Genomic DNA, 25231 nt, shown 5'->3' on the forward strand with positions numbered 1-25231 from the left:
TATGTACTTCTGACAATACGTATTATCGCGGCCACAACAATACAATGTACATGTAAACACGTATTATCATGCAAGTTGTAAGGTCGCATGCATGAATCAAAAATGTTCGTAAGCGTCTGAATGTTTACACGACAGTTGGTAATGTTCAAATTTGCGCCTGCGTAGTAGAACAATAGTGGTGAAAATGCCGGAAAAAAACGAACGCGCAGACTCATTTTGAGGTTAACCGAATTTCACGACCTGTCAAATAATACTATATAATGTCTTGTTTACTCTGAATAAGATTGGCGAGAAAGCATTTTGACGGGTAAAGAGTTAGATATTATTGCAATAGTTTAAAATACACACTATTGCTGCAAGTAAATCCATGCACGTTTACTAAATGGCGCTATAAGCCTCGAATACCTATGTAAGTATATAATTTATAGCATTGGCTAGTATATAATTAGATTTGAGTTCAATTTGATATTTTACGCAAATCGCATATTGCCATATCAGAGAAATAGATCGACCATTGTTATTAAGATGAGTAATCACGTAAAAAACCAAGAAATGCATGCGTAGATTATCGTCAAGTCACAACGCAAAACATCCGTATGTTTTCAGCACACTAAACTTTGTAAGTCATACTTATTTATTTTCATTGAATTAAGAATACAATAATTTGCAGATGGTGGTGGTTACTTTTTACAATTCAATTAAACCCTAAACCAAAAAATAATAATAATTTAGGTATTTATACTTATTTGTTTTCATTGATTAAGGATACATATAACAGCTAGAGTCTGTATTCTATAAACTAGCGTACACGTCACACGAAACGCATTGTGCCATTGCGTTCAAATATTGCAAGTTTTCACTGGGCGGTAACGAGATGGATGCTGAAGCGGGCTGGGAAGGAGGGAACCGCAGGCCAGCTTATAGAAGACATACTCTGGTGTTGGTAGTTTTTTAAAATTCATTAGGCCCTCAAAAACCAAAACATAATCGATAAAAAAAATCTTCCATTTATAAAATACCTAGGTATCTAAAATAAAAATAATATATGGTTTAATGGCATAATTTTAGATGTTTTATTGATAAACGAATATTTTCGATTATTATTTACTTTGGCTTGGATTAGGCAGGCTTAATTGAATTTAAAAAACTAACAAACACTTTTTACACATCGTACCTTTAGTTCAATGAAAACCAATATTTTTGACATTCGAAGTTTAGTGTACTCTATGATCGATCTCAACAGCCTACATCCACCCTTTGCTATATTTACCAGTATCAGCTTGATTCGAATATCAAACCGTCTTCAAAATTTCAAATACGGACTCATTCTATACAGAATTGTTGGATATAACCATTGACATATTTATTGAAAAACTAACCTCAAATCCCTGACCGGCTTCATACAAATGTTTGTTCGTAGAATCTATGGCGTCAGAGCTGTTTGATCGCTTTATCGGAACGTCAAGCCAGACGGGACTTCGCGGCCGTTCTTCGATATTATATTCATTGTCTTCTGGTTCCTGCTTTATATCCATTTTTCGACTTAAATTAATTCGTTTTATTCCGTACAGCAGGACAACGTTGTCAGACATGTTTGACAGTTGCCATAGACCAGTGTTGCCCTCTTTTTGTCATCGAATTCTAGCACTGGCAGTCATGCGGTCTCAGCGGGTCTATTCTATACACACGCCTGCTTTCGGTCCACTACGGCAGCTAAATAGGGTAGGAAAGTGTCGAATCATTAACACTACTTATTGTAACAATTACAATAAGTTAACCGTCTGAACTGTCTATATTGGTCTAAAAATTATCACAGGGGAGACAGGTGCTGTTGAAACATGGCACTTATTCTAACAATTTATAACTAAAATATCGTAATTGTTACTATAAGTTAGTGTTAATAATTCGGTACTTTCCTAACTTATGTAGGTGCCGTATCGGACCGAAAGCAGCCTTGAAAGAATAAAAATGAAAAAATGAATAAAAATATTATAGTAGGTAGGTATGTACCTACTAAAATAAGTACATTTTTTTTTAACATTGATAAAATGTATTTGTATTACAAATACAAAATAGGTAGGTACGCCAAAAGGATTACAATTTCAATATTTCTGTCCCGTAAAATTGGTGCAAAGTACCTATTATAATTTCGTTGGTAGGTAATTCTAGAAAATTTGGCAAGCCGGGGAAAAAGTTGGTCGGAAAAGGTGAAATCAGGCATTGACTTTGATATAATAAACATACTTTTATTCTTGTTGTATGTAGACATGTAGATCGTATTTTTTCGCCTTGTGGTCTTTTGTGCTGGTCTTTTTTACCCGTTTTTCATGTTTTCACTTGCTTTTATATCACTGGTCACATTCTTCTTGCTATCGTTGAAAAAAGCCATTGATTTGATAAATAGGCATTTTTGGTGGGAAGGCGTCCCTCAATAGAACCCGGCCTAGTGATTTCGGGATTTTAGGAAAAACCAAAAACCCTATTGGCAACAATCATGATATGTCCCTACATGATAGGTTTTTTACCGAATGGACCTGACAAAAAAATGGCAACACTCATTTTTAATGTGTGACGTCATGCTATGCTGTCAAAGTGTTCCTTTCAACTCAGTCGCTGAGTTGAGTTGCATAGTTATTCAAATAAATTCCATTATTATTAACTAACTAACAATGGATATAAAGCGAGAACCAAGCGAGGAAAAATCCGATTCAGAAGGTCAACCCTTTTATGATGTGCCAATTGAATGTTCAAACTTTCCTGACGACAATATTGATCTAAAACAAGAGAATTTCGACAATGCTGATTGCAGTTTTGAGGTTTGTTTTTGACAGAAGCTGATAATTAATGTTTATACAATACGTTTGATAAGGAAATCTTTAAAAATGTGATTGTCATTCTTAGCTGCAATGTTAATTCCAGGCAATAAACATACTTGTATAACAGTAGGTACTACTTAATATCAACAATTATTGAGTTTCATATGATTGAATTATTAATACAAATGCACGACCAAGTTGATGAAGTCGACTTTAAAATTTAAAATGGGATCGTAAATTCTACATAACTGTGTGTGTGTCTCTCTCTTTCTCTTGGTCGTTACCTCATGGCCGAAGATCGTGACCACATTTAAATTCCGTTGTCTTCTGAGCGACCAACACAAACATGGACCCTCCAAACTATCCCGCCTCGTACCACACTTTGTCTTAATCGAGCGTATCACGAGACCCTACATTACGTTGGATGTGAAGCATCAGCAGTTGTCCACGCCCGGGTATGTCTCAGGAGCAGATACCCAAGTGGGCTTTGGCTGGGTTTACTGAAAGACGCAATTTAATAATAAAAAAAAGTACTATAGCAGAGAAGGGCACGGAGACTTGACAGAAAAGAATAGATTTAATGATATAAATAAGATACAAAGTTAAAACATTACAGACAAAGAAACTATGTGAAGAGATCTTCATGTCCGCAATAAGACGCTGCATTTTTTTTAAATGCAATATAAGTGGACATTGTGGCGACCATTTCGGTCGGCCCGATGGGCCCAACAGCTAATTGAACCAACTTTAAGCATATCTTCTCTCCCTGAGCTTCTCTTCTGAGCGTTCTCGTCTGTCCATTCTGTCCACAGTAAGTTCATTCACTTGATTGCTCCAGTGCGCCGACCCTGTCCTCTCCTTTGCCTTCTCTGGAGACTACCCAAAACCACCAGCATCCAGGTTATGCGGTCCGTACCGAACAGTATGTCCATATAACCTGAAGATGGCTCAGACATATTGTGGAGAGCTGTTAGTTTATCTGTAGTTTTTGGATAATCGACTGCTTCATCCTGTGCTCCGTCCAAGAAACATGAAGCGTTCAGCGCCTATACTACATCTCACTACCGCATCTCCCTTGCCCTCAGGGTCCATGATTCGACAACGTACATAAATTTGGAGGACACCAATATTCGCAAAAGCATAACTCGCACCCCCAGTAAAATACTGTAGTAAGTCAAAAATTGGCATTTTGCAGGAGAGCCATTTGAAGTTTCAAATATTCTTTGTAAATACAGGAAAAGTATGAATGTAAAAATTATTATTTATTTTTATGGAAAAACATGATCTATTTTCAACTGTATTCATCATTTTTCTCTAAAACATATACAAACGGAGATATTTGAACATTTCTGAGTTACGATTGTATTTTATTAGGATATTTGACAATTTCATGGTAAAATTTGAATCAACTCAATACTTTCTATGTAAATTTCCCTACCATCACTCTAATAATTTCAACTAATTTGTTGGGCACTGTAAAGGAAGGTTTTCAAAATATCAAATTATGGTACAATCTTTAAAGATTTATTGAAAAAAAAAGAAAAATACAATTATTAGTTCAAAACAACAAAAAAATACTTAATTATTTAATTTAATGGGAAAATATTTTTTTTACATACGATTTTTAATTTTTAAACATCACTTGGAAGAGAATCAAAAAATCATAATAAAATTCACGATGTTTAGCGGTGCAGAGGAAAGCAAATCCTTCTTTTTAATTGTCGTTATTTTTGGCCACTCTTTATATGCTTTGGATATATTGAGACCATCCATTGGTAACGGTTTGCCTATTTGCTGTTGTCGAACATTCAATTTCCTACATTCTTCATGATAACTGGTTTTAAAAAAAATAATGTATGGATAGTCTCTGTCTACTTTTATAACTTTAATCTTCTGCCACAAAACTTTTTCTCCATTTTCATCCGTGTTGTAATTTTTACCGATTTCATCTGCTAGTTTTTTCATGTTGAGAAAATTATTTGTCGTCATGGGTTTAACTATGCATGGTTGTCTTGTTTTCTTACTTGTTTGTACAATGGTAATCATTTGGCTGGGCACAAATATTGGTCCACTTTTTAGAGCCCTGGCCTTCTGCTGCTCAATTGTAGAATGGACGATATCGCCTTCATTTTGTTTATGCCCCGTGACCAAAAACTTATGAGAGATCGTTGTATTTTTTGTGAATTCCCGGTGGCATATAAATACATTGCAGCAATGTATTTATTTTTATTCTGCCCGGCACAATTGTCACTGTAAAAAACAAAATGCTCATTGTGGTGATATTTTTTATATGCATTGTAATCGAGTACACAGCTACCAATTTTATTGGATCCTCATGCAGCTTGACTCTCGTCTCACATGTATCAGTTTGCAATATTTTCAGTGATATTATAGACTGTACGATTGTACATTGCCAAACTTTCGTTTATAATAGAAAGTTGACACATTGCTGACACACGCTATTTTGGCCTCGGGACTCTGCTACGTCTTTGATCTTTTCATCTCTTGCCTCTTTTTTCCAGGTTGATGTGTCTCATATTTTTCTTGAAGTTGTTTTTTTTCATCTGGTGGTGAAGAATTATTGTATAGGTCGCATTCAACGCACAAATCTTTTTTTAGGCTTAAAGAAGCCAATATTAAATTCGTCATTAAATATGGATGCGTATAATAGTGTTCTTTTCCAAATGGCATATTGCTGTCAGCTTGTTGTTTTTTGTATAACCGATACATTTCAGCAATTGTTAATTTACCATCTAAATACAATTTGGACGTATGTATGTGCACGCAAATAATGTTACTCGATCACTGGCAAAGACTTAATGTGAGCTCTTATATCATTTTTTTAAACATCACTAATTTTTTTGTGATTTTTGTGATCTCTTTGTTCTGGAATTGGCGTTCCGGAAAGAAGATTTCTTGTTTTCCATGCAGTGGAGCAGTACCTTTCACTCACCCCAAATGTATTGATAAAGTATTTTTTGCATACTTCTTGTATTTTACTTCCATTTAATTGTTGATAACAAAAATTGTTGCCTCTGCTGCTTCCAGTTTTTTTTGTTTGAATACTTTGGAACAATAATATCCATGCAATTAGTGAGAAAATTACGCTGTATCTCAAGATTTTCCTGTAGTAACAGAGTTACAACAGTATTTTTTTGAAAAGTATTGTTTTAGTTTTTTAGAAAGCTTCTTGTAAAATACTGTCGTAACTTAGGTACAACACTATTTTATTATCTATTCAACAGTTTTCGGAAAGTAATGTACTGTATTAAGTGCTTTCTCTCCGACACTATTTGAGTTTGAGATACGATAGTATTTTATTAAAATAGCAAAAAAAAATACGAATCCAACCACATCCATAACTCGAAAACGCCCATTTCAGACTTACGACAGTATTTTACTGGGGGTGCGAACTATTTTAACATTTTATAAATCAGCGCATCAATTCATACACAAAGCTGGTATCGACAGCTATCAAGGGTACCTAGTTTATCGTGTTTTTATATTGAAGTAGGTATTATAATTGTTACACAAAGTATGCCGTCTAACAATGTAAAAAATTGACAATATCGCTCTAAAAGTTAACACAGCCAAAAGAATTGCTGTTAAAACATAGCACTTTTTGACAGTTCAGACGAATAACTTCTTGTAACAATTAACCGTCTCATTACATACATATGATAAACTACCCTCGAATTGGCGCAAAATTCATGTCTTGAGTGAATTTTATATCATTTATTATATTATTACATTATTAATTATATTATTTCCAGAAGCTTGAAAACGATCTGATAAATTTAAAGTCTGAGAATGATAATGAGGCAGTCGTCATCAAAGAAGAAATTGTTGACAACGCAATCAGCCTAATTATCAATGAGAATCCTCGAACAGGCTGCTCTTATTCAAAATACAGGCCAGATCAGGTACGTTCAATTATAAAGTTTATTTTTAAGCTCGACAGAACTTTAAATAGTAAAAGTAACACACGATAACTTTTAATCATTTTTACACTTTTTTTATTACTTTTAAACAATTAATTGTCAAACCAAATAGTACCTATCTAACCGATATTAGGGAACAAAAACACGTTTTATTTAATTTAATATAATTGAATTGATAATACCAACTCGATGCTTTTTACAGATCTCTACTCAGCAGTATTTCACAGTGCGTTACAGTAAACCACTGGACATCGTGAGAAAAGATACAGTTGACAATAACCTGGTCAACAATAAAATAGCACATGCAACCAATTACGTCAGAGATATGACAAAACACCATTCAGAGATAACAATAGATGAACAAAACATCAAAAAGGAAGTTCAGAAATCATACGTGCAAAAGGAAGTTCCAATTATGTTGAGAAGATTTACATATTTTCCGCGTAACTTTATTTGCAATGATTGTTGTCGAGTGTTTGGTTCTGTAAATCATCTAAATAGTCATTTCAATTCGTGCATGAAGTCTAAGCAGATTGAGTCATATGATACGCATACTGGCGAAAAACACAGTGAATGCAATGATCGATCATATAAAATATCGAAGCGTGGTATTCAGAAGGTATATATTGGTGAAAAACTACATCAATGCGATGTATGTCTTAAAAGTTTTCAGCGAATTGATAATCTTAGAATACACAAGAAAACACATACTGGCGAAAAACCTCATCAGTGCGATGTGTGTTTTAAAAGATTTCTACATACGAGTGATCTCAAAAAACATAAAATGACACACACTGGCGAAAAACCACATCACTGCGATGTGTGTTTTAAAAGATTTCTGCAAATTTGTAGTCTTAAAATACATAAAATGACACATACTGGCGAAAAACCACATCAATGCGATGTATGTTTTAAAAAATTTCAGCGAATTGATAGTCTTAGATCACACAAGATGACACATACTGGCGAAAAACCACATCAATGCGATGTGTGTTTTAAAAGATTTCTGCTGAATGGTAATCTCAAAAAACACAAAATGACACATAAAAATGAAAAGCCACATCAATGCGATGTCTGTTTTAAAAGATTCCTGCGAATTGGTAATCTCAAAAAACATAAAATGACACATTAATGCGATTTATGCATATATAAATGTACGAAGCTCAGTTATCTTAAAAGGAATAAAATGAGACATTCGAGTGAAAAACCATAACAGTTTTGTTTGTTGTTACATTAAAGGGTACATTGTTGTTTGCTATCAATTTGTTACATCGATCACAAATGAAAACAACCTAGCCATCCTTACTGATAACATTTTTCAATTTTTATAGTAATTCTAATGCAACTACTAGCAATGAAGATGTTTTAGAAGTGTATGTGGCAATATTTTTAATGTATATCCCTTTAAATAATATTTGTCACTAGTGTGTTATACTAGGATTTGTCGCAAAGTTAATGATATTATAAAATAAAATGAGTTAAAATTGTAATGAACAATGTAATATAGTTAAAATGAAATTGCCAGCTAGTTTATCGATAGAACATGAATTATAGTACTTTTTAATCTCAAAGCGTATAGACTCGGCTTTCGGTTAACTTGAATTTTCTGCAAGGAATGCCTCATCTCATTTCTCTCTTAACTTTAATAAAATGCCATTTGTAACCTCGTTTGTAATATGAAAATATAATATTTGGGCGCCTTTATAAAGTGTATTTTACAAATAGAAATGAACAATGAATTAAAAACATTGCGTAGATTGTTAAAAAAAGTTATTCAATTATACACAATTACGTACAACATTTAAATTTTGAAATGATAAAGAATAAATAAAAAAAATAATACAACGTTGAGATATATTCGATTGGTACAGTGAAATAGAGTTTAATTGGTTTTAAATTGTATTTAGCTTTATTTTAAGTTGAAGACTGCATTTTCAGCTTGGCTGGATCTGTTGTTTGTAAACTTGTCCCCATCCGAAAAGGGAACATTAACATGGCGTAGAACTGTTATCTAAAGTTAAACCGGGAGACATCCATCCTGTATCGATTCTAATCTTGGAATGTAATGTTCCGTGGGCGGAAATAGTGATTTGGTCCTGACCCCTTCCACATAACAGCTTATTGCATAATCTACCAAAAGCGGGAAGAGTTCTTATTGGTTGATTTTTATAACACTCATTATCAACAAGGATGTGTCGAATAATATTTATTATTTGTTAATTGTAAGTTGCGTTAAAAGATGTAGACATGTCACATGAAATGTAACATGACAAGTGTTTATAATAATTTATTTTTCTGTTTTAATTGGTTTTCATTATAATACTTTCACTTAAATATAAGTTTAGTTAAAACTAATAGAAACGTCTGCTATTAAAATGCAAAATAATCTGTTTCCTAAATGTTATTTGTTGTTGTTATTTATAAAAAAAGTGTAATGAAAAAAAAATGCGGTCCGAAGAGAAACAACTACACTACTGTCATTAAGTTTAGTGGCCTGTTGTTTTTAAAAAATATATATTCAATATATACCTATCTAAAATTAATAAAAAATATATGATGCTATATTGCGATTTTCAATAAGAAACCCTAAACCCTAGATGACTAACAGTAACAATGTTATAACATGATTGTTATTTCTCATTTTTTAAAACAAAAAAAAAGTAAAAATAAATCGGCACATTGTTCAATTCAAGTATGCCTACCACCACTTGGTAATCAGACGAATCGACCAATCAATATAAGAGAAGGACGGAACTTTGTGGTGGAATTCAAGTTTGAACACAAGTCTGTTCGGACTCTAAGCCATGCTTCTTCCCGAGAAAAGCACTCTTTCTTCGATTTTCGGACATCATGATCACAAAGAAAATTCAACGCCATGGAGTTGAAAAATATCTCGTTTTTATTATTTGTAATGTTTCTTTATGGATTTGCAAGTTTTTTTATGTCAGTTTTTGTTTTCAAGCCTTATGCAAACCGCAACCGTTTAACAATTACCTAGTAGGTAAACCTTGTAAATAAATGTTTTAATATAGATATTTTTTTGTTCTGGCAATTTATTTGTTAATTTCTGTATTAAATAACTGATATAATAATTCCAACCTCTTGGATCTGATATTTATGGCTTATAAAAACTTCTCTTCATACCCACACTCCTACAGTACATAGGACAGTAGCTTAACTTTGCTCTTGGTACCTATATAATATCATCTTCAAAGCAGGTACTATGTCATTTTACAACTACTTTACTTACTAGTTTATCACCTAAATACTTTGCCCCAGGTTGAGTGGTGTACCTATTCAAACAGTGAATTATTCTTGACCGTCGAGATTGAGCAGTTACTAATATTTGTACCTCAGAGGCAGACGGATGCAAATCCAAATACCCAATTGTTCAGGAGAGCCAAAAAACAATTTTTATTTTAAACGAATACTCATAACTTCTAAGAAAATATACATAGAATGATCATTATTTTTTTTATTCTAATTCAATTAAAGTACTTCTGGAATATGTAAGAAAGGAATAAATATAATACAATTTTATATCTAAAAAAAAAAAAAAATAAGAAACGTAGTGTGGATTTGCAACCTTCTGCCTCTAAAGATATTTTGTTAATGTGGATTTGCATCTTATTTACGAGTACCTAGCCAAAATAAAACAATTTATATGTTAAAGAAATTTATAGGTATAAATATAACAAAGCAAAACACATTTTTTTTTTAAATTTTTTATTATGTCATCATCATCATCACCAGCCTGAATCTATTTACTGCTGGATGAAGGCCTCGCTAATCTCCAAGCTGATTCCACTTCTCTCGTTCCTGTGCGTTGCGTTGCCAAGTTTTTCCGCAGAACTTTATCATTTTTTCGATCCAGCGGCCTCTAGGTCTACCTTGCGGATGTTTTTTACCTCTTGGATATACCACTGGATGACTAAATTTGTCCAACGATTCGAGCCATGTTCCAGCCCATTTCCATTTGAGGTTTTTAGCAAACTCTATCACATCATTCATCCTTGTCTGTTTCCCTATCCACTCATTCTTTTTTTTGTCCTTTTGCGTTATGCCCAGCATGCACCTTTCCATACCACGTTGTGCTACTCTAAGTTTCTGGATCTCTCTTTTACTTAGGTTCAATGTTTCACACGCATGTGGTTACGGGAAGTACACACTGGTTGAATACTTTGCACTTTAGGCATTTTCGAAGAAATTATTCAGGCGGCCAAAAGCACTCCAGCCTAGCTTTACTCTGCGAACAATTTCATCAAATATACATCCATCTATAGACACTTATTGTGCCAGATAGATGTAGTTTCTCACCTGTTCGAGCTGAATGCCATTGATGAGGATCTCTTTTTGGCCCACAAAGCAGTTTAACATGACTTTATTCTTTGATACATTTATTTTCAAGCCTACTTTGTTGCTTACTCCAGCGAGTTACTGCATTCTGCTTTGGAGGCCTTCTGAGTCTTGCAAACTACTATTTATTGTTATCGGCAAAGCGTAGATGACTCACGTATTCTCCATTTATGGGGACCCGTGTCATTCCAGTCAAGTTGTCTAAATAAGTCTTCAAATGTAGCTGTAAATAGTTTAGGTAAGATTGTATCACCTTGTCGGACTCCTTTGCTGATAGGAAATGCGCGATGGTTTATGGAGTTGTTGTTGTGCTACTGTATATATTATTGAAAATATTTATATAGCGCCCTGGGATTCCTCGATTTCTGAATGCATCGAGTATTGAAAATTTCTTTATGGAATCGAACGCTTTCTCATAGTCTATAAAACCCATGGATAGCGGCAGATTGTATTCCTGTTACCGCTCTGATTTCTCTGATGACTTGGATAATATGGTCCATAGTGCTGTATCCTCCTCTAAAGCTCGTTCTCCTGGCTGGTTCTCGTCTAGTACATATTGCAGACGGTTTGAGAGAATTTTATCTTAGTGTATTATTGGATTTGCATCCTTCTGCCTCTAAGGTAGGTATGGCACTTGCATCTTTATTCTATGAATATCTTGGACTAGGACTTTCATCTCTCTGCCACTAATAGATAAAGCCTTTAGCATGACAATTCTTAAAAAAACTCATTTTCCCCAAAAACGGAGTTGCATCCGTCTGCCTCTGAGGTACAGATATTGATACGCCTTTATCTCAGATCTAACATTGCGAGTGTTGGCGATGGACCAAAGGAAAAAGCGCGAATTTGTGCTTATCCATATGGTCGGGTGAGACAGAGTGAAGTAGTACTTATCTCAGATCCGTACTCCTTTTGCTCATCAGGAATCTTCGTCACTTGCTAGTTTTACACGTCACATTACCCAACATTACAGTTGTTATTATTCAATTCTTAAAGTTTACCAGTCAGTCCAGTCAGTAAGATGACTTATAACAAAATATATGTTCCTCTGCTAACAATGAATCAATACTTAGAAATAAAACCTTTAACAATTGGATATGTAGTTTCCCTTTCTATGGCTATATCACCATCGTTCTCAATTGATTCTCATTCCGTCAAAATACTAACCTACGTAAATTTAAATCAATACCTACCTGCCTTAAATTATCAGTAATATAAACGAGTCACGGAAAACCAAGTTTAGAGAAAATCACATAAATGTATTGTGACGTCACCGCGGTCGAACTCGGATACCCCGGATGTATGTCCAGCGCATTACGCACTACACTACGAGGGCCGCTGTAATCTTAGACATCTGGTAACTATATGTTGGTGTCACCACTGTGGTGTTCGATATGTGGGTTATGGTGTTGAGGATGACGATGAAGAAGTCGAAGATGTATGCAGGAACGAGTTTGATTTGCAGCGTAACGATCGGTACAATAGTATAAATACAATGACAATAGGTAGGTACATAATATTATCTACTGAGATAGTTACGAGCCAAGTACTTAGATTCGAGTGACATTTTGATAAATCAATAATCGTATTTTATACAGTCAAAAGTAATACGTAAACATTATATTCCCGTACATACTTATATTGAACGACTCAGCGGTTTAAATACTTAATAATAAGCTTATAAATTGTATTTATTATTACAGTCATAATATAATATGATTTTTCTTGAAAGAAAAAGTAAGAATAAAGAAGAAGAAGAAGAAAGAAGAATATGATACTATGGGAAAGGATTATTAGACTAATTTTCTTTTGCGATACCGTATTTCATATCGCCAATCAATCTGCTGATCCAGCTAAACAGTAAACTTGTTTACCTCTATATGAGTCGCTGAGAAATTATTATTGCGGTCGAATAATTTGTTACATTAAAAAATAGATATTTGATCACTGACATACTGACAGCTACATATCAAATTGATGCAAGAAAAGTACTCGTCTTGATTTCGTTCTAAGGGAGAGGTGTGAATGAAAAAATTATAAATTCCCGAGCGTAACCACAAGTTATTTTATTTATGCACAGTTTTTACATTCTTACAAGTATTTTATTTTTTACATAATATGTTATACATAAACATAAATTATAATAGGCGGGAAGAAAGGAATCGTACTAGTATACCTACACAATAGTGGGGTTTTACATTATATAAAACCAACAACATTATGTGGCCAGCAGGTGTTTGTTCACCCTATCAGACGCCTCTGAGTAATTTTCTGCAGGTAGGTTAATAAGTACTATTTGCAAATGGTGGGACATTTTGAAGTTTGTCAAATAACTAGTGTTTGAAACAATCACGACTATAATAATGCAATGCTTTACGATTCTCGACGTCGCATATTTAAGATGAAAAAAATACAAGTAAAACATTGAACATAATTAATATATACCTACCAGTAACTACCAGTAAAGAGGAGGAAAAAGCTACTTGAACAAATTTAGATAAAGCACACATTTTTATAATGACTAATAAACCTGTAAAATGACATGCTTAAACTATTTATAAAATACGCTGATCTATCTATGGTAGATATTTATTTTTAATTATAAATAACCATGTCCTGGCTATTTCGTACAAGGTGGTATTTAGTAATTTTGAACAATCATAAACACCCAGGCTTTGAGAAAAACACATAAATATTGAGTCCTGACCGGGAATCGAACCCTTCTCGGGTGAAAGGCAAGCTCCTAACGCAGTGCAACACGAGAGCCGCCTATGGTAGATATTATAATTACACTACATATTATATTTATGGAAATGGACCACACATCAATTTGCAAGGCACACTATTTTGCAGTATAATATAATAAAAATTATTTTATTTTTCTTTTAATATTTATGTTTTTAAAATATCATGTGCTATAAAAGGATTGACTGGATATCATCATCAACAACTGACGTCGATTCACTGGTTGATGAAGGCTTCTCATAGCTCCTTCCACTCTTCTCAGTATCGATCATCGCTGTCTATCGAACATTATTAGTTCGTCTATCTAGTGGGTTTAAGTGTCTTTGTGGTCATTTAGAGACCTATGGAAAACACTACCGATATGACAGGATTTACCCATCAGTTGTCCACTCACCGAGCAACATGTCCAGCAAATTATTATTTAATCTGGTTGGCGACATTTCTATCACATCGCGTACTATCACGCAATGTCACGGTATTTCGATATTTGTTTGATGTATGTCAATCGCAAAATAGTATAATAATCGGAATTAGATACAAGAAGAATTTTCAATTTTTCAATTTATTTCAATTTACAAATCAATCAAAGTGAAAAACACTTAGGTATCTAATACTTTAAGACGTCCAGTTACAATGACTAGTTGATTTTGGAGCAACTTAATATAGTAAAAGAGATACGAAAGCAAAACAGTTTTCGATTACTACAATGATTCATTGTTCTAAAGAGTGATGCCTGAAGACAATAGTCATCTCAATTTTCTTTATCTGTTTGAATGTGTGAAAGTGAATGGAAGTAAAGATATATTATATTGAATCTGCGTGTGTTAAATTTAATGCTTGACAGTAATAATTCTAAGCGTTCTGAAAGACTATTGATTAATTTAAATATTATAATATGCTCAGAAATAGTACGCCATATTTCGAAATATTTGAATTTAAAATGTTTATTTTGGAAGGAAATTTTGGCAAGTAAATTTGAAGGTAATTGATTAGTGACTCTATGCCTGACATGCATCTTTCCATGCCAAATTGCGACATTCGTATATAACAAGTCTATGTTTTACAAGCATGTGTGAGCAATGGTAGCATACGTTGGATGAACACTTTTAGAGTTACTATTCGAGCGATGTATTATCTCATTTTAACACTTATGGTTATATTATTATTATTTGCAAGAAGCATCCCTCATATGTGACATTTTGTGTGATCTTAACAGGTTCGTGACTGTTTGCAAGTATAAATGCAAATATCGGCTTTTCATTTTAATGTGTTATTTTGTGTCTTTTTAAGTATTCTGCCCGAGTGCATTTATAAGAACATACATTACATTTATATGGTTTTTCACCAGTATGAGTTTTTTTGTGTGATTTTAGGTTTTGTGATTGTCTGCATGTATAAGAACACACATCGCATATATATGGTTTTTCACCAGTATGCAACATTTCGTGAGATTTGAGTTCTTGTGATCGTTGGCATGAATAAGAACACACATTGCATTTATATGGTTTTTCACCAGTATGCGACATTTTGTGTGTTTTCATGTGATTAAAATGTTTACATGAAAACGAACACACGTCGCATTTATATGGTTTTTCATCAGTATGCGACTTTTTGTGTGATTTCAGGTGGTGTGATTGTCTGCATGTATAAGAACACACTTTGCATTTATATGGTTTTTCACCAGTATGCGACATTTTGTGTGTTTTTAAGTGGTTTGATCGTGAGCATGTATAAGAACATATATTGCATTTATATGGTTTTTCACCAGTATGCGACATTTTGTGTGTTTTCAGGTAGTTTGATCGTGAGCATGTATAAGAACATACATTGCATTTGTATGGTTTTTCTCCAGTATGCGACATTTTGTGTGTTTTCAGGTGATGTGAATGTTTACATGAAAACGAACACACATCGCATTTATATGGTTTTTCACCAGTATGTGTCATTTTGTGTGATTTAAGGTGATGAGACAGTCTGCATATATAAGAACATATATCGCACTTTAATAGTCTTTCGCTCATGTCTGTTTTCTTATATATTTTAACACTACGCAAATGGGAACGGCCATGCGTTTCACTATTTTCATTAATATCATTGTGAATAGTTTTGTGACTTCTTAAAATACTAGAGGATTCTAAGACTGCATTACAGATATTGCATATAAAATTTCGCGGATAATGCACCACTCTTCTCAACACCATTGCAGCCTCCTTCGGAGTATTGACTGCGGATATTTCCTTTTTTATATTTTGTTCATCTATAGTTATTTCTGAATAGTCTATCACCCCATCTTGGTTTCCATCAGTTGTGAATTGTCGGCTACCATATGTATTGGGACACTCTGTAACACACCGCTGGGAAGAAATCTACAACGAGATAAAATCTATATACGGAATATACAATATAATATTATGATTAAATTGTATGCAGCTAATTTTATATCAACAATTTTATATTCACTCTCATACATAGTTCCATCATTTATTAAATGTAAACATAGGTAATTTCTAACCAGAGAGTACCTGGCATGCGTTGCAATGCCACACAAAGAAAGAAAATGTTTGTGTTTTAATTCTGTTTATTGAAGAAGCACGAAAATTCTACAAAATTAACAACAATTACTAGTGTTACTAGGGTACTAGTACTATTATTACCACCACAATTACTACTAGTACTATTACTACTAGTTGTATTACTACTAGTACTAGACATACCATATTTTGATATAATGTATATTATCACTAATTCACGCTACTCTTGAGGACTTATTTAGGAAACTTAATTGGGAGGAAAAAGGTGTTCCAATTAATGGGGAGCACCTAAGTCACCTGCGCTTTGCAGATGATATTGTTATACTCTCACAAGACCCGAAAGACCTCCAAGGTAGAATGCAAGAACTTGCGGATGTCAGTCAAACGGTCGGTTTAAAGATAAATGTCTCAAAGACAAAAGTGATGAGGAACTGTTTTTCGGACCCTGCGATTATCTGTATTAATGGCACCCAACTAGAGCAAGTCAGCAGCTACGTTTATCTCGGACAGCAGGTGTCCATAGACGGAAGCATGCACGAAGAAATTGCTCGAAGAACAAAGCTGGGATGGAGTGCTTTCGGATGTCTGAAGAGTATCTTCAAGAGTGACCTACCATTGTGTCTTTAGCATAGGGTGTTCGACCAATTTCGATCCAAAAGAAATCACATAAATTAATGAAAATTTGGTAATGCATTTGTCGCCACTATTAAATTTAATTTAAACACACGATTAAGACAATTATACTAATAAGATTTTAATTGATTAATAATGTCAAAAAATAACCAAAGTACTCAAACACTGTAATTTTAAAAAAATTTGTAAATTTTGATATCCATTTAAAATAAAAAAAACCCACTTAGGGTTTTCAAAGTATTAATAATATTACAATTAATAACAAGTGTACAAATTCATAATATTGCTGGAACGAATAAGAAAATGTATTCTGTCTCCATATATACACGTATAGTATTTAGGCAAAGGCACACGGCCTATCTGAATAGTCTTGATAACGGTGTTACAACCGAAAAAGCTATCGACAAACCTTTTAAAACCTGTAGAATTTAATATTAATTATATTTTCATTTCTTGTAATAAAAATATTACACCCAAGAGGTGTAAAATCGTGGATTCTAGGAACAATGGTAACGTATTCGAAATTAATGGAGTTAACTAATGAGATATTACATAACTTCTAGCTGAGCCAGCTGGCTCTCGCCAGTCTGTCTCGCTAGGTCTTGCAGACAGCTTTTCGTCATAATGACCTGGTGTTGGATTTTAATATATTTGTAAAGTATGTATAGAAGGCGCCATAGTTTTTCCTTCGGGATGGATTTTCATTCACGCGCGTTAATACCATTTTACTCCCTATTTCAATTATAGTTTGTCAATTTATGGCTACGGCCGTATGTTGTAGCTTAACCACTGGGGAATGACAAAAGAAATGGCGTATTTCAAAAAAACACTACCTTATTCTTAGGTCAATAATTATTATAAAGCAATCATTATTCATAAGATGTTTATCACACTTGAATGGTCAAAGACATAGCTTATAATGAATATCTTAAGAATTATCTTCAAATTTGTTAATCTTGCCGATTTTTGAATAATAAAATGCCTAATTCTTGTCAAATTTGGGATCACAGAGATTATCGATATAATTTTTTATCGTAAATATTTCAATATAATAATGTCGATATAAATTATACTGATGGTTTTATAAATGCGTTTAAAAATTAATAAATGTAAAAAATCTTAACACCACTGCACAGTTATGTACCGAAATATGACTATATTCTAAAACATTAGAGCGAGAGGTTTAAAAGAATACTATTTTATGTAACAAAAATACTTTATAAAGTCATCAAATGTTTAAAATAAATATGAAGGATAATAAGGCTTTAAAATTATATAAATAGATTATCTACAACGTTTAAGGAGTGTCCAGGATCATGGTTTGAAAATACAATAAAAACTCAATTTTGACCTACGACGAGCATGTCCCCCCTATAGTTTTCCGGTGCGGGACATTCATATCAAGACAAATAAATGTTGATAAATAATAAAGCAATATTATATATGAGTCTATTCTAGACCAATTCTGATAAGAATAGGAATTTATAAGACCTAAAGATGTGGAATCACCTTAAAGAGACCTTCATCCAGCAGTGGATTGATACAGGTTGGTGACGATAATGATGATATAAATGGGTAGGTATATAAAATCACAAATTTAAAAAAAATATAGCAGTTTACATGACCAAGAAGAGTAGAATTATGTTGGTATAACCTTCATCCAGCAGTGGATTGATCTTGGTTGATGATGATAATAACGATATTTTGAATGGGTAAATTTAATATCAGCAATTTTGATAAATATAGCAATTCATCTAACCGACAGAAATGCAAACGGATTGATTCAGGCTCATAGGCAATATAAATAGATATAATTTATTATCACCGATTTTGATGATAGAGAACATTAGCATTTTTATAAATAAAGAAATTAAAGACTGTCAAGAATACAATCAACGTTGAGAGGCCTTCATCCAGCAGTGGATTTATTGACGTTCGTGATAATAACGCATTATATTATATAGATAGGTAGATAATATAATATCACTGATTTTGATAAATATCACAATTCATGTGTAAGTAAGGAGTAGAATAAGGCTGAGGAGGCCTTCATCCAGGAGTAGATAGGTCCAGATTGATGATGATAAGGACGATAAAAATAGATAGATATTATACTATATCACAAATTTTGATTAGTATAACAATTCGTATCAATTTCTTTCATTGTTTGCAATTGCAACTTTGTTAGTTTAATATGATTATATTAATCTATGGAAATAAATTTGGAATTCAATTATGTTATCTATGGAATAATTCCACATGTTGTTGGTTAGTTTTTTTTATAATTTATTAAACCCTGCCTAAACCAAACAATAGTAGTTAAAAATGTTATTCTATCTATTAAAATCCTTACAGCACATCTGTTGTGTCCGCATTAGATATAATTAATATGTTATTTAAATGTGGTAATTAAATAATCCGCGGCGAATGAGATATTAAATATCCAAAATAATGTATGATTTAATGGCATAATTTTTAATATTTCATAGACAGATGCGTATTATGGCTTGATTTTCCCAGGTAATAATTGAATTTAAAAAACTAACCAATACCATCTGTAAATTAAAGTCTTATTTAAATGTAAACAAATACGTATAACTGGCAAAGCTTAGTCTGCAGTATCTATGGTGGATCCACCCTACCTCCACCCAGCGCCACAGCAGGATAGTCTAATTTTTCATACATTTAGATTATTGCGTTACAATACGTTTTATTTATCCAATGGGGGAAGATCCCATTAGATTGAAAAAATGTAAAATCTATTTCTCATAATGTCTTTTAAGATACATAATCGTAATTACCACCCTGAAGGGGTGTGTCCATATGCTTTGCTTCGGAGCAAAAATGGTATTTTATTTTAAATAAGTAAGTTCTTAATAATACTACTCAATAAATTCCAACATGCTTAATTTATTATTTAACAAATTATCTGGGCGAGGAAATAAAAATGATATTATTTTTATCACGTACAAAAATGGAAAAATAGTAGCCACTTACGTATGGTACCTACCTAATTATGGTGTAAAATAGTAAAAATTGACTATTAGAATATTATTTGCCAATAAGCGATAAGATATAAGCGATGTTACTTACATGTGATAAAGAATAAATGATACGTAATGTCATTTTTTACAATATTAGTAAGAAGAAACATTATTGCAATTTAATTATTATTAATATCATCACGATTTAATTATTATTTGGAATAAACGTTACATTATTTCATTTACCTACCTACCTTAATGTAATAATAATACTAATGCATACTATATCAGGATAATCAAGGTATCTGAAATTATTATTCATTGATAGTACCTAGTATTAAAATTCTCCATTATTATTATTGGCAATGAATACACATATAATATTGCAATAAATGTCTATGCTATTTGAAATGTCACATTACTGTTCGATGTTTTCCAGGATTTTCACAAATTCTAAATTTGAAAATATTCTGACGTGTCATCTTAATAAGCGAAAGAAAACGATTGACAATCATTAGTCTATTAGTTTGACAGATAAAAAGCAGTGACATGGTTTTAGATTATATTTTCGTAGTAATTAGTGAGGAAAGATGTATTTATTTCTAGTTAAAACTCAATAGTGTGCCAATGTCCTACTTACAGATTTGAATAGATTTGTGGAATATTAATTCTGATTTCTGAAATATCGATTAAACAGAAAGTATTAAGCGACATTATAATCAATGTGCGGTGGATAGACAGTAAAGTAGCGAAAATGTATGGTGACGGATGTAAAACGCGATTTAAAAATGATTTTATCTGTGATTGTGTCGAGTTTTATCAGATTGTACCCGATTCAAATGGAAGTAGATTCGGGACTCCAAAAATTGAAATGAATTCCTTTAATAATCAACAAAGTGGTATTTGAATAAAAAAATTGACGTATTTTCCAAAATCTCTTAGGATAATAATATATAGGAGACTAGCTGAGCCAGCTGGCTCTCGCCAGTCTGTCTCGCTAGGTCTTGCAGACAGCTTAGCGTCCTAATGTATGGTATTGAATTTTAATAAAATTGTGAGGTATGCAGAGACGGCGCCGTTTGACATTTCGCTGATTTTTCACTTTTACAATTTGAAAGTCGTTACTTTCAATATAAATTTGAAGTCATATGCAGAGTCTATTCTGGATTCATCATCCCAGGCTGCTAGACCTAGCAGAATAGCAGGTAATTTGATTGCGATTCAATAATATAACGTTAATATTAATCTCACGCGTATCCCCTTGAGGTAATAGATGAAGATTATCCATATAACTATTAAATTATTTTGTTTAATTGTCTAAAAAAATGCTTGCAGCTATAGAATAATATTTAAAAAAACAAATTTTGAATTAACATTTTATATAATGTTTGCCGGTGCGGGACGTTCATATCGAAACAAATGTTGATAAAAGAAGGAACTCATAGATCTGAGAGGAAGTACCTAATTGGGTTAGAAAGGACTTCGTCTATATATGTATTGATCCAAACTGATTATGATAATGGCATTATAAATATTTAGGTAGATATATGTATGTATATGTTACGCCTACGTGTGAAATTGCGTATTACCTACATGAAATCGGCTAAATTTTGCCTATTTCATGAAAAATGCAAACCCGTTGCCTTATTCATGAAATATTCAAAACATCTGTCGAGTGCGTGAATTCGGCAGTAATTTTTCTGCCTAGTTCATGCATAGGGCAAATTAGATATTGGCGCTCAAATGTGTCAAATGCTCATGCATTGGTCAATATAGATAGTGGCGCTCCGGTGTCAAGTGTTATTGATTATATAAAAATATGCCTATTAATAACTACAATGACGTTCATTTCCAATTACTATGCCCAAAAAAATCTAGAACTATAATATGATAACGGGAGAATTTTATTAAAAAGTATTTTCGCGATTTGATTTGTGCTTGGGTATCAGACAATAGTCGATTGTTTGTTTGAGATAGTATGATTAAATTTGATAGTTTGTTGACAGGTGTTAGGTAACCTTAAAATGGATATTCAGTTGAATTCAGAATTACAAAACCTAACCGAACCTAATAATAATATTATAATATTATGTCCAATTATAACTAATAAAACCGTCCGTATTAAATTTACTTTTTCTACTATCATGTTGACAGTTTAAGAATTCTATACCCTGCCGAATTCACGTACTTGGCAGATAATTTGCCTAATTCATGAATAAGGCAACGGGCTTGCATTTTTCATGAATTTGACAAAATTTTGCGGATTTCATGTAATACGCAATTTCACAAATTCGGTTCAGTTTAATTCATAGAACAAAAAATAGTGGACTCAGCTTAGAGAGGCCTTCATCGAGCAGTGTATTGATCCGGTCTAATTATGATAACGACGAAATGAATATATTATTATTATATAAAAATGTTTGATAAATGCAGCAATGTATATAAGAGGAATGGAATTAGTTCTGAGACGGCTTCATCGAGTAGTGGATTGATCCTGGTGCATGGTGATAATGAGGATATAAATGGGTAAGTACATCAATTTTGATAGATATAGCAATTCATATGACTAAGAGGATTATTGGAATAACCTTCACCCAGCATGGAATCCTAATAAGCATAGTGATTAGTGACACATATTAATTCTTCTATATAGTAATCACATGAATGCAAATAATAGATAATATGATGTAGGTACTTCATAGTGTGATTATGGGATGAAATGATCATAATTAACTTTTTTATTTTTGTATAAAACATGGATTTTTCTTTGGAATAACCTTCATCCAGCAGTGGAATCCTAATAAGCATAGTGACACACATTGATTCTTCTATATAGTAACCACATGGATGCAAATAGTGGATAATAATATGACGTAGGTACTTCATAGTGCGATGAAATGATCATAATTGACTTTTTTCGTTGTCTATAAAGCATGAATTTTTCTTATATTGTGTAATAAAACGTTTAATTCAACATTATATAAATACTATCTATTAATAAAATTGTAAAAACCTTGTGTATTAATTACGTATAGTTAACGTCATTTTTAATTTACCTACCTACGTTGTCTATGAATATGACAGCTAAAATAAAAGTATTTTGTCTATGGTTCAAAATAAATAAAAATACATGCGTAAATGATGCTCCGTCAATATTTTTTTAGGATAATTTGATTAATCAACGTAGTTTTATATGTAGTTTTAATCTTTGATCATGATGATAATCGTTGAAATGTGGCCTTATTATTAAATTTAAATAAACTCATCGAATATTGTGAAGAGGCAAGGCAATGACGTACCTATTAAGGTGACGCATCAGTGAAACGCCAAATAATTTTCAACTGTACGCGCGACGAAATTTTGGACTCGCTGCCATTCAGTGAGAGAATGTTGACCCAGGAACACGTCACTTTGCTGCGTGATGGCGACGGGTCAATTAATTCTAAAATCGTGTAAAGATGACTAAAAACGTTACCCATTTACTTTAAAAAGAAAACATGTAAATGAATATATTATTATTGTTACTAATAGAACAATAAACAGAACATAAAATGGACGTATGTTGGATTTATATGACAAATAATATTTCGTTTGACAGGCGTCATTTTCACCCGCCACCCGCAATCCGCGCATCGCCTAGCAACGATCTTTTTAGACCGTGCCTCAACTAATGCATGGCCTTAATACATTGTTGTGTGATTTGTGACTCTGAGTTGTGTGACTGTGAGTTGTGTGATTGACGTATTTTCCAAAATCTCTTAGGATAATAATATATAGGAGACTAGCTGAGCCAGCTGGCTCTCGCCAGTCTGTCTCGCTAGGTCTTGCAGACAGCTTGGCGTCCTAATGAAATGATATTGGATTTTAATAAAATTGTGAAGTATGCAGAGACGGCGCCGTTTGGCATGTCGCTGATTTGTTACTTTTACAATTTGCAAGTCGTTACTGTCGATATAAATTTAGCGTCATATGTATAGTTTATTATGGATTTTGGCCTTCAGGATGTCATCTGATACCATCCCAGGCTGCTAGACCTAGCATAATACCTGACAATTTGATTGCGATTGAATATAATGTAATAGAAGAAGGTTAGCCATATAAAAAATAAATTTAAACTATTAAGTTGTTTTGTTTCATTGTCTAAAAAAATGCTTGCAGCCATAGAATAATATTTAAAAAAATTAAAATTTGAATTAAAATTTTAGCGATAATATGTTTCACGCTGCGGGACGTTCATATCGAAACAAATGTTGATAAAAGAAGAAACATATAGATCTGAGAGGAAGTAATTATTAGGTTGGAAAAGAATTCGTCCAGCAGTGTATTGATATAAACTGATTATGATAATGGCATTATAAATAGGTAGATTATGTATATTATATAGCGATTATTCATAGGACCAAAAAGAGTAGAATCGGCTTAGAGAAGCCTTCATCCAGCAGTGGATTGACCTGGTCTAATGATGATAACGATGAAATGAATATATTATATTGAAATATTTGATAAATGCAGCAATGTATATATGAAACAGGAATGGAATTAGTTTTGAGAGGCCTTCATCGAGCAGTGGATTGATCCTGGTTCATGATAATAATGACGATATAAATGGGTAGGTAAATTTTAATATCACCAATTTTAATAGATATAGCAGTTCATATGACCAATAGGATTATTGATAAAACCTTCATCCAGTAGTGGAATGCGAATAAGCATAGTGATACATATTAATTCTTCTATATAACCACGCGAATGGAAATAATGGATAATACGACGTAGACGACTCATAGTGTGATTAGGGTATGAAATTATCATAATTCACTATTTTATTTGCTTATACGCACGCATGCATTTTACTTATATTATATAATAAAATATTTACAATATAAAATGAAATAATATTATATACGTTGTGTAATAATTACCTATAGTAAATGTCATTTTTAATAATTTACCTCCCTAAAAATAATTATGTTTACGTTGTCTTTGAATATAAAAGTTCGAATAAAAATATTTTAGTCTATGTTTGTTATTGTGAATTATTGTGAAGCTGATAAAATAAATGACAGTCGGATAAATGTCGAAAAATGCAATTAATAAGATTCTGCGGTACAGTTCTGTTATGAGGTATTCAGCGGAAAACACATTTTGAAAATAGCCGATATGTTAGGTTTGGTTAGGTTAACCTAACAAATAATCCAGTATCTCAGCTATTTTCAAAATGTGTT

General features: G+C 32.7%; 1 long non-coding RNA gene across 1 annotated transcript; it reads left to right on the forward strand.

Annotated features, from left to right (window-relative positions):
• The first annotated feature begins 2581 nt into the window (after positions 1-2581).
• LOC147076637 (uncharacterized) lies at positions 2582-9317 on the forward strand. The gene is made up of 3 exons (XR_015069674.1): positions 2582-2816; positions 6590-6739; positions 6960-9317. It is a non-coding gene; the product is annotated as an uncharacterized LOC147076637 (long non-coding RNA).
• The last annotated feature ends 15914 nt before the right edge of the window (positions 9318-25231 follow it).

Source organism: Rhyacophila brunnea, unplaced genomic scaffold (assembly GCF_057557595.1).
Source record: "Rhyacophila brunnea isolate RB1 unplaced genomic scaffold, BYU_Rbru_1.0 scaffold_13, whole genome shotgun sequence".
Taxonomy (NCBI): domain Eukaryota; kingdom Metazoa; phylum Arthropoda; class Insecta; order Trichoptera; family Rhyacophilidae; genus Rhyacophila; species Rhyacophila brunnea.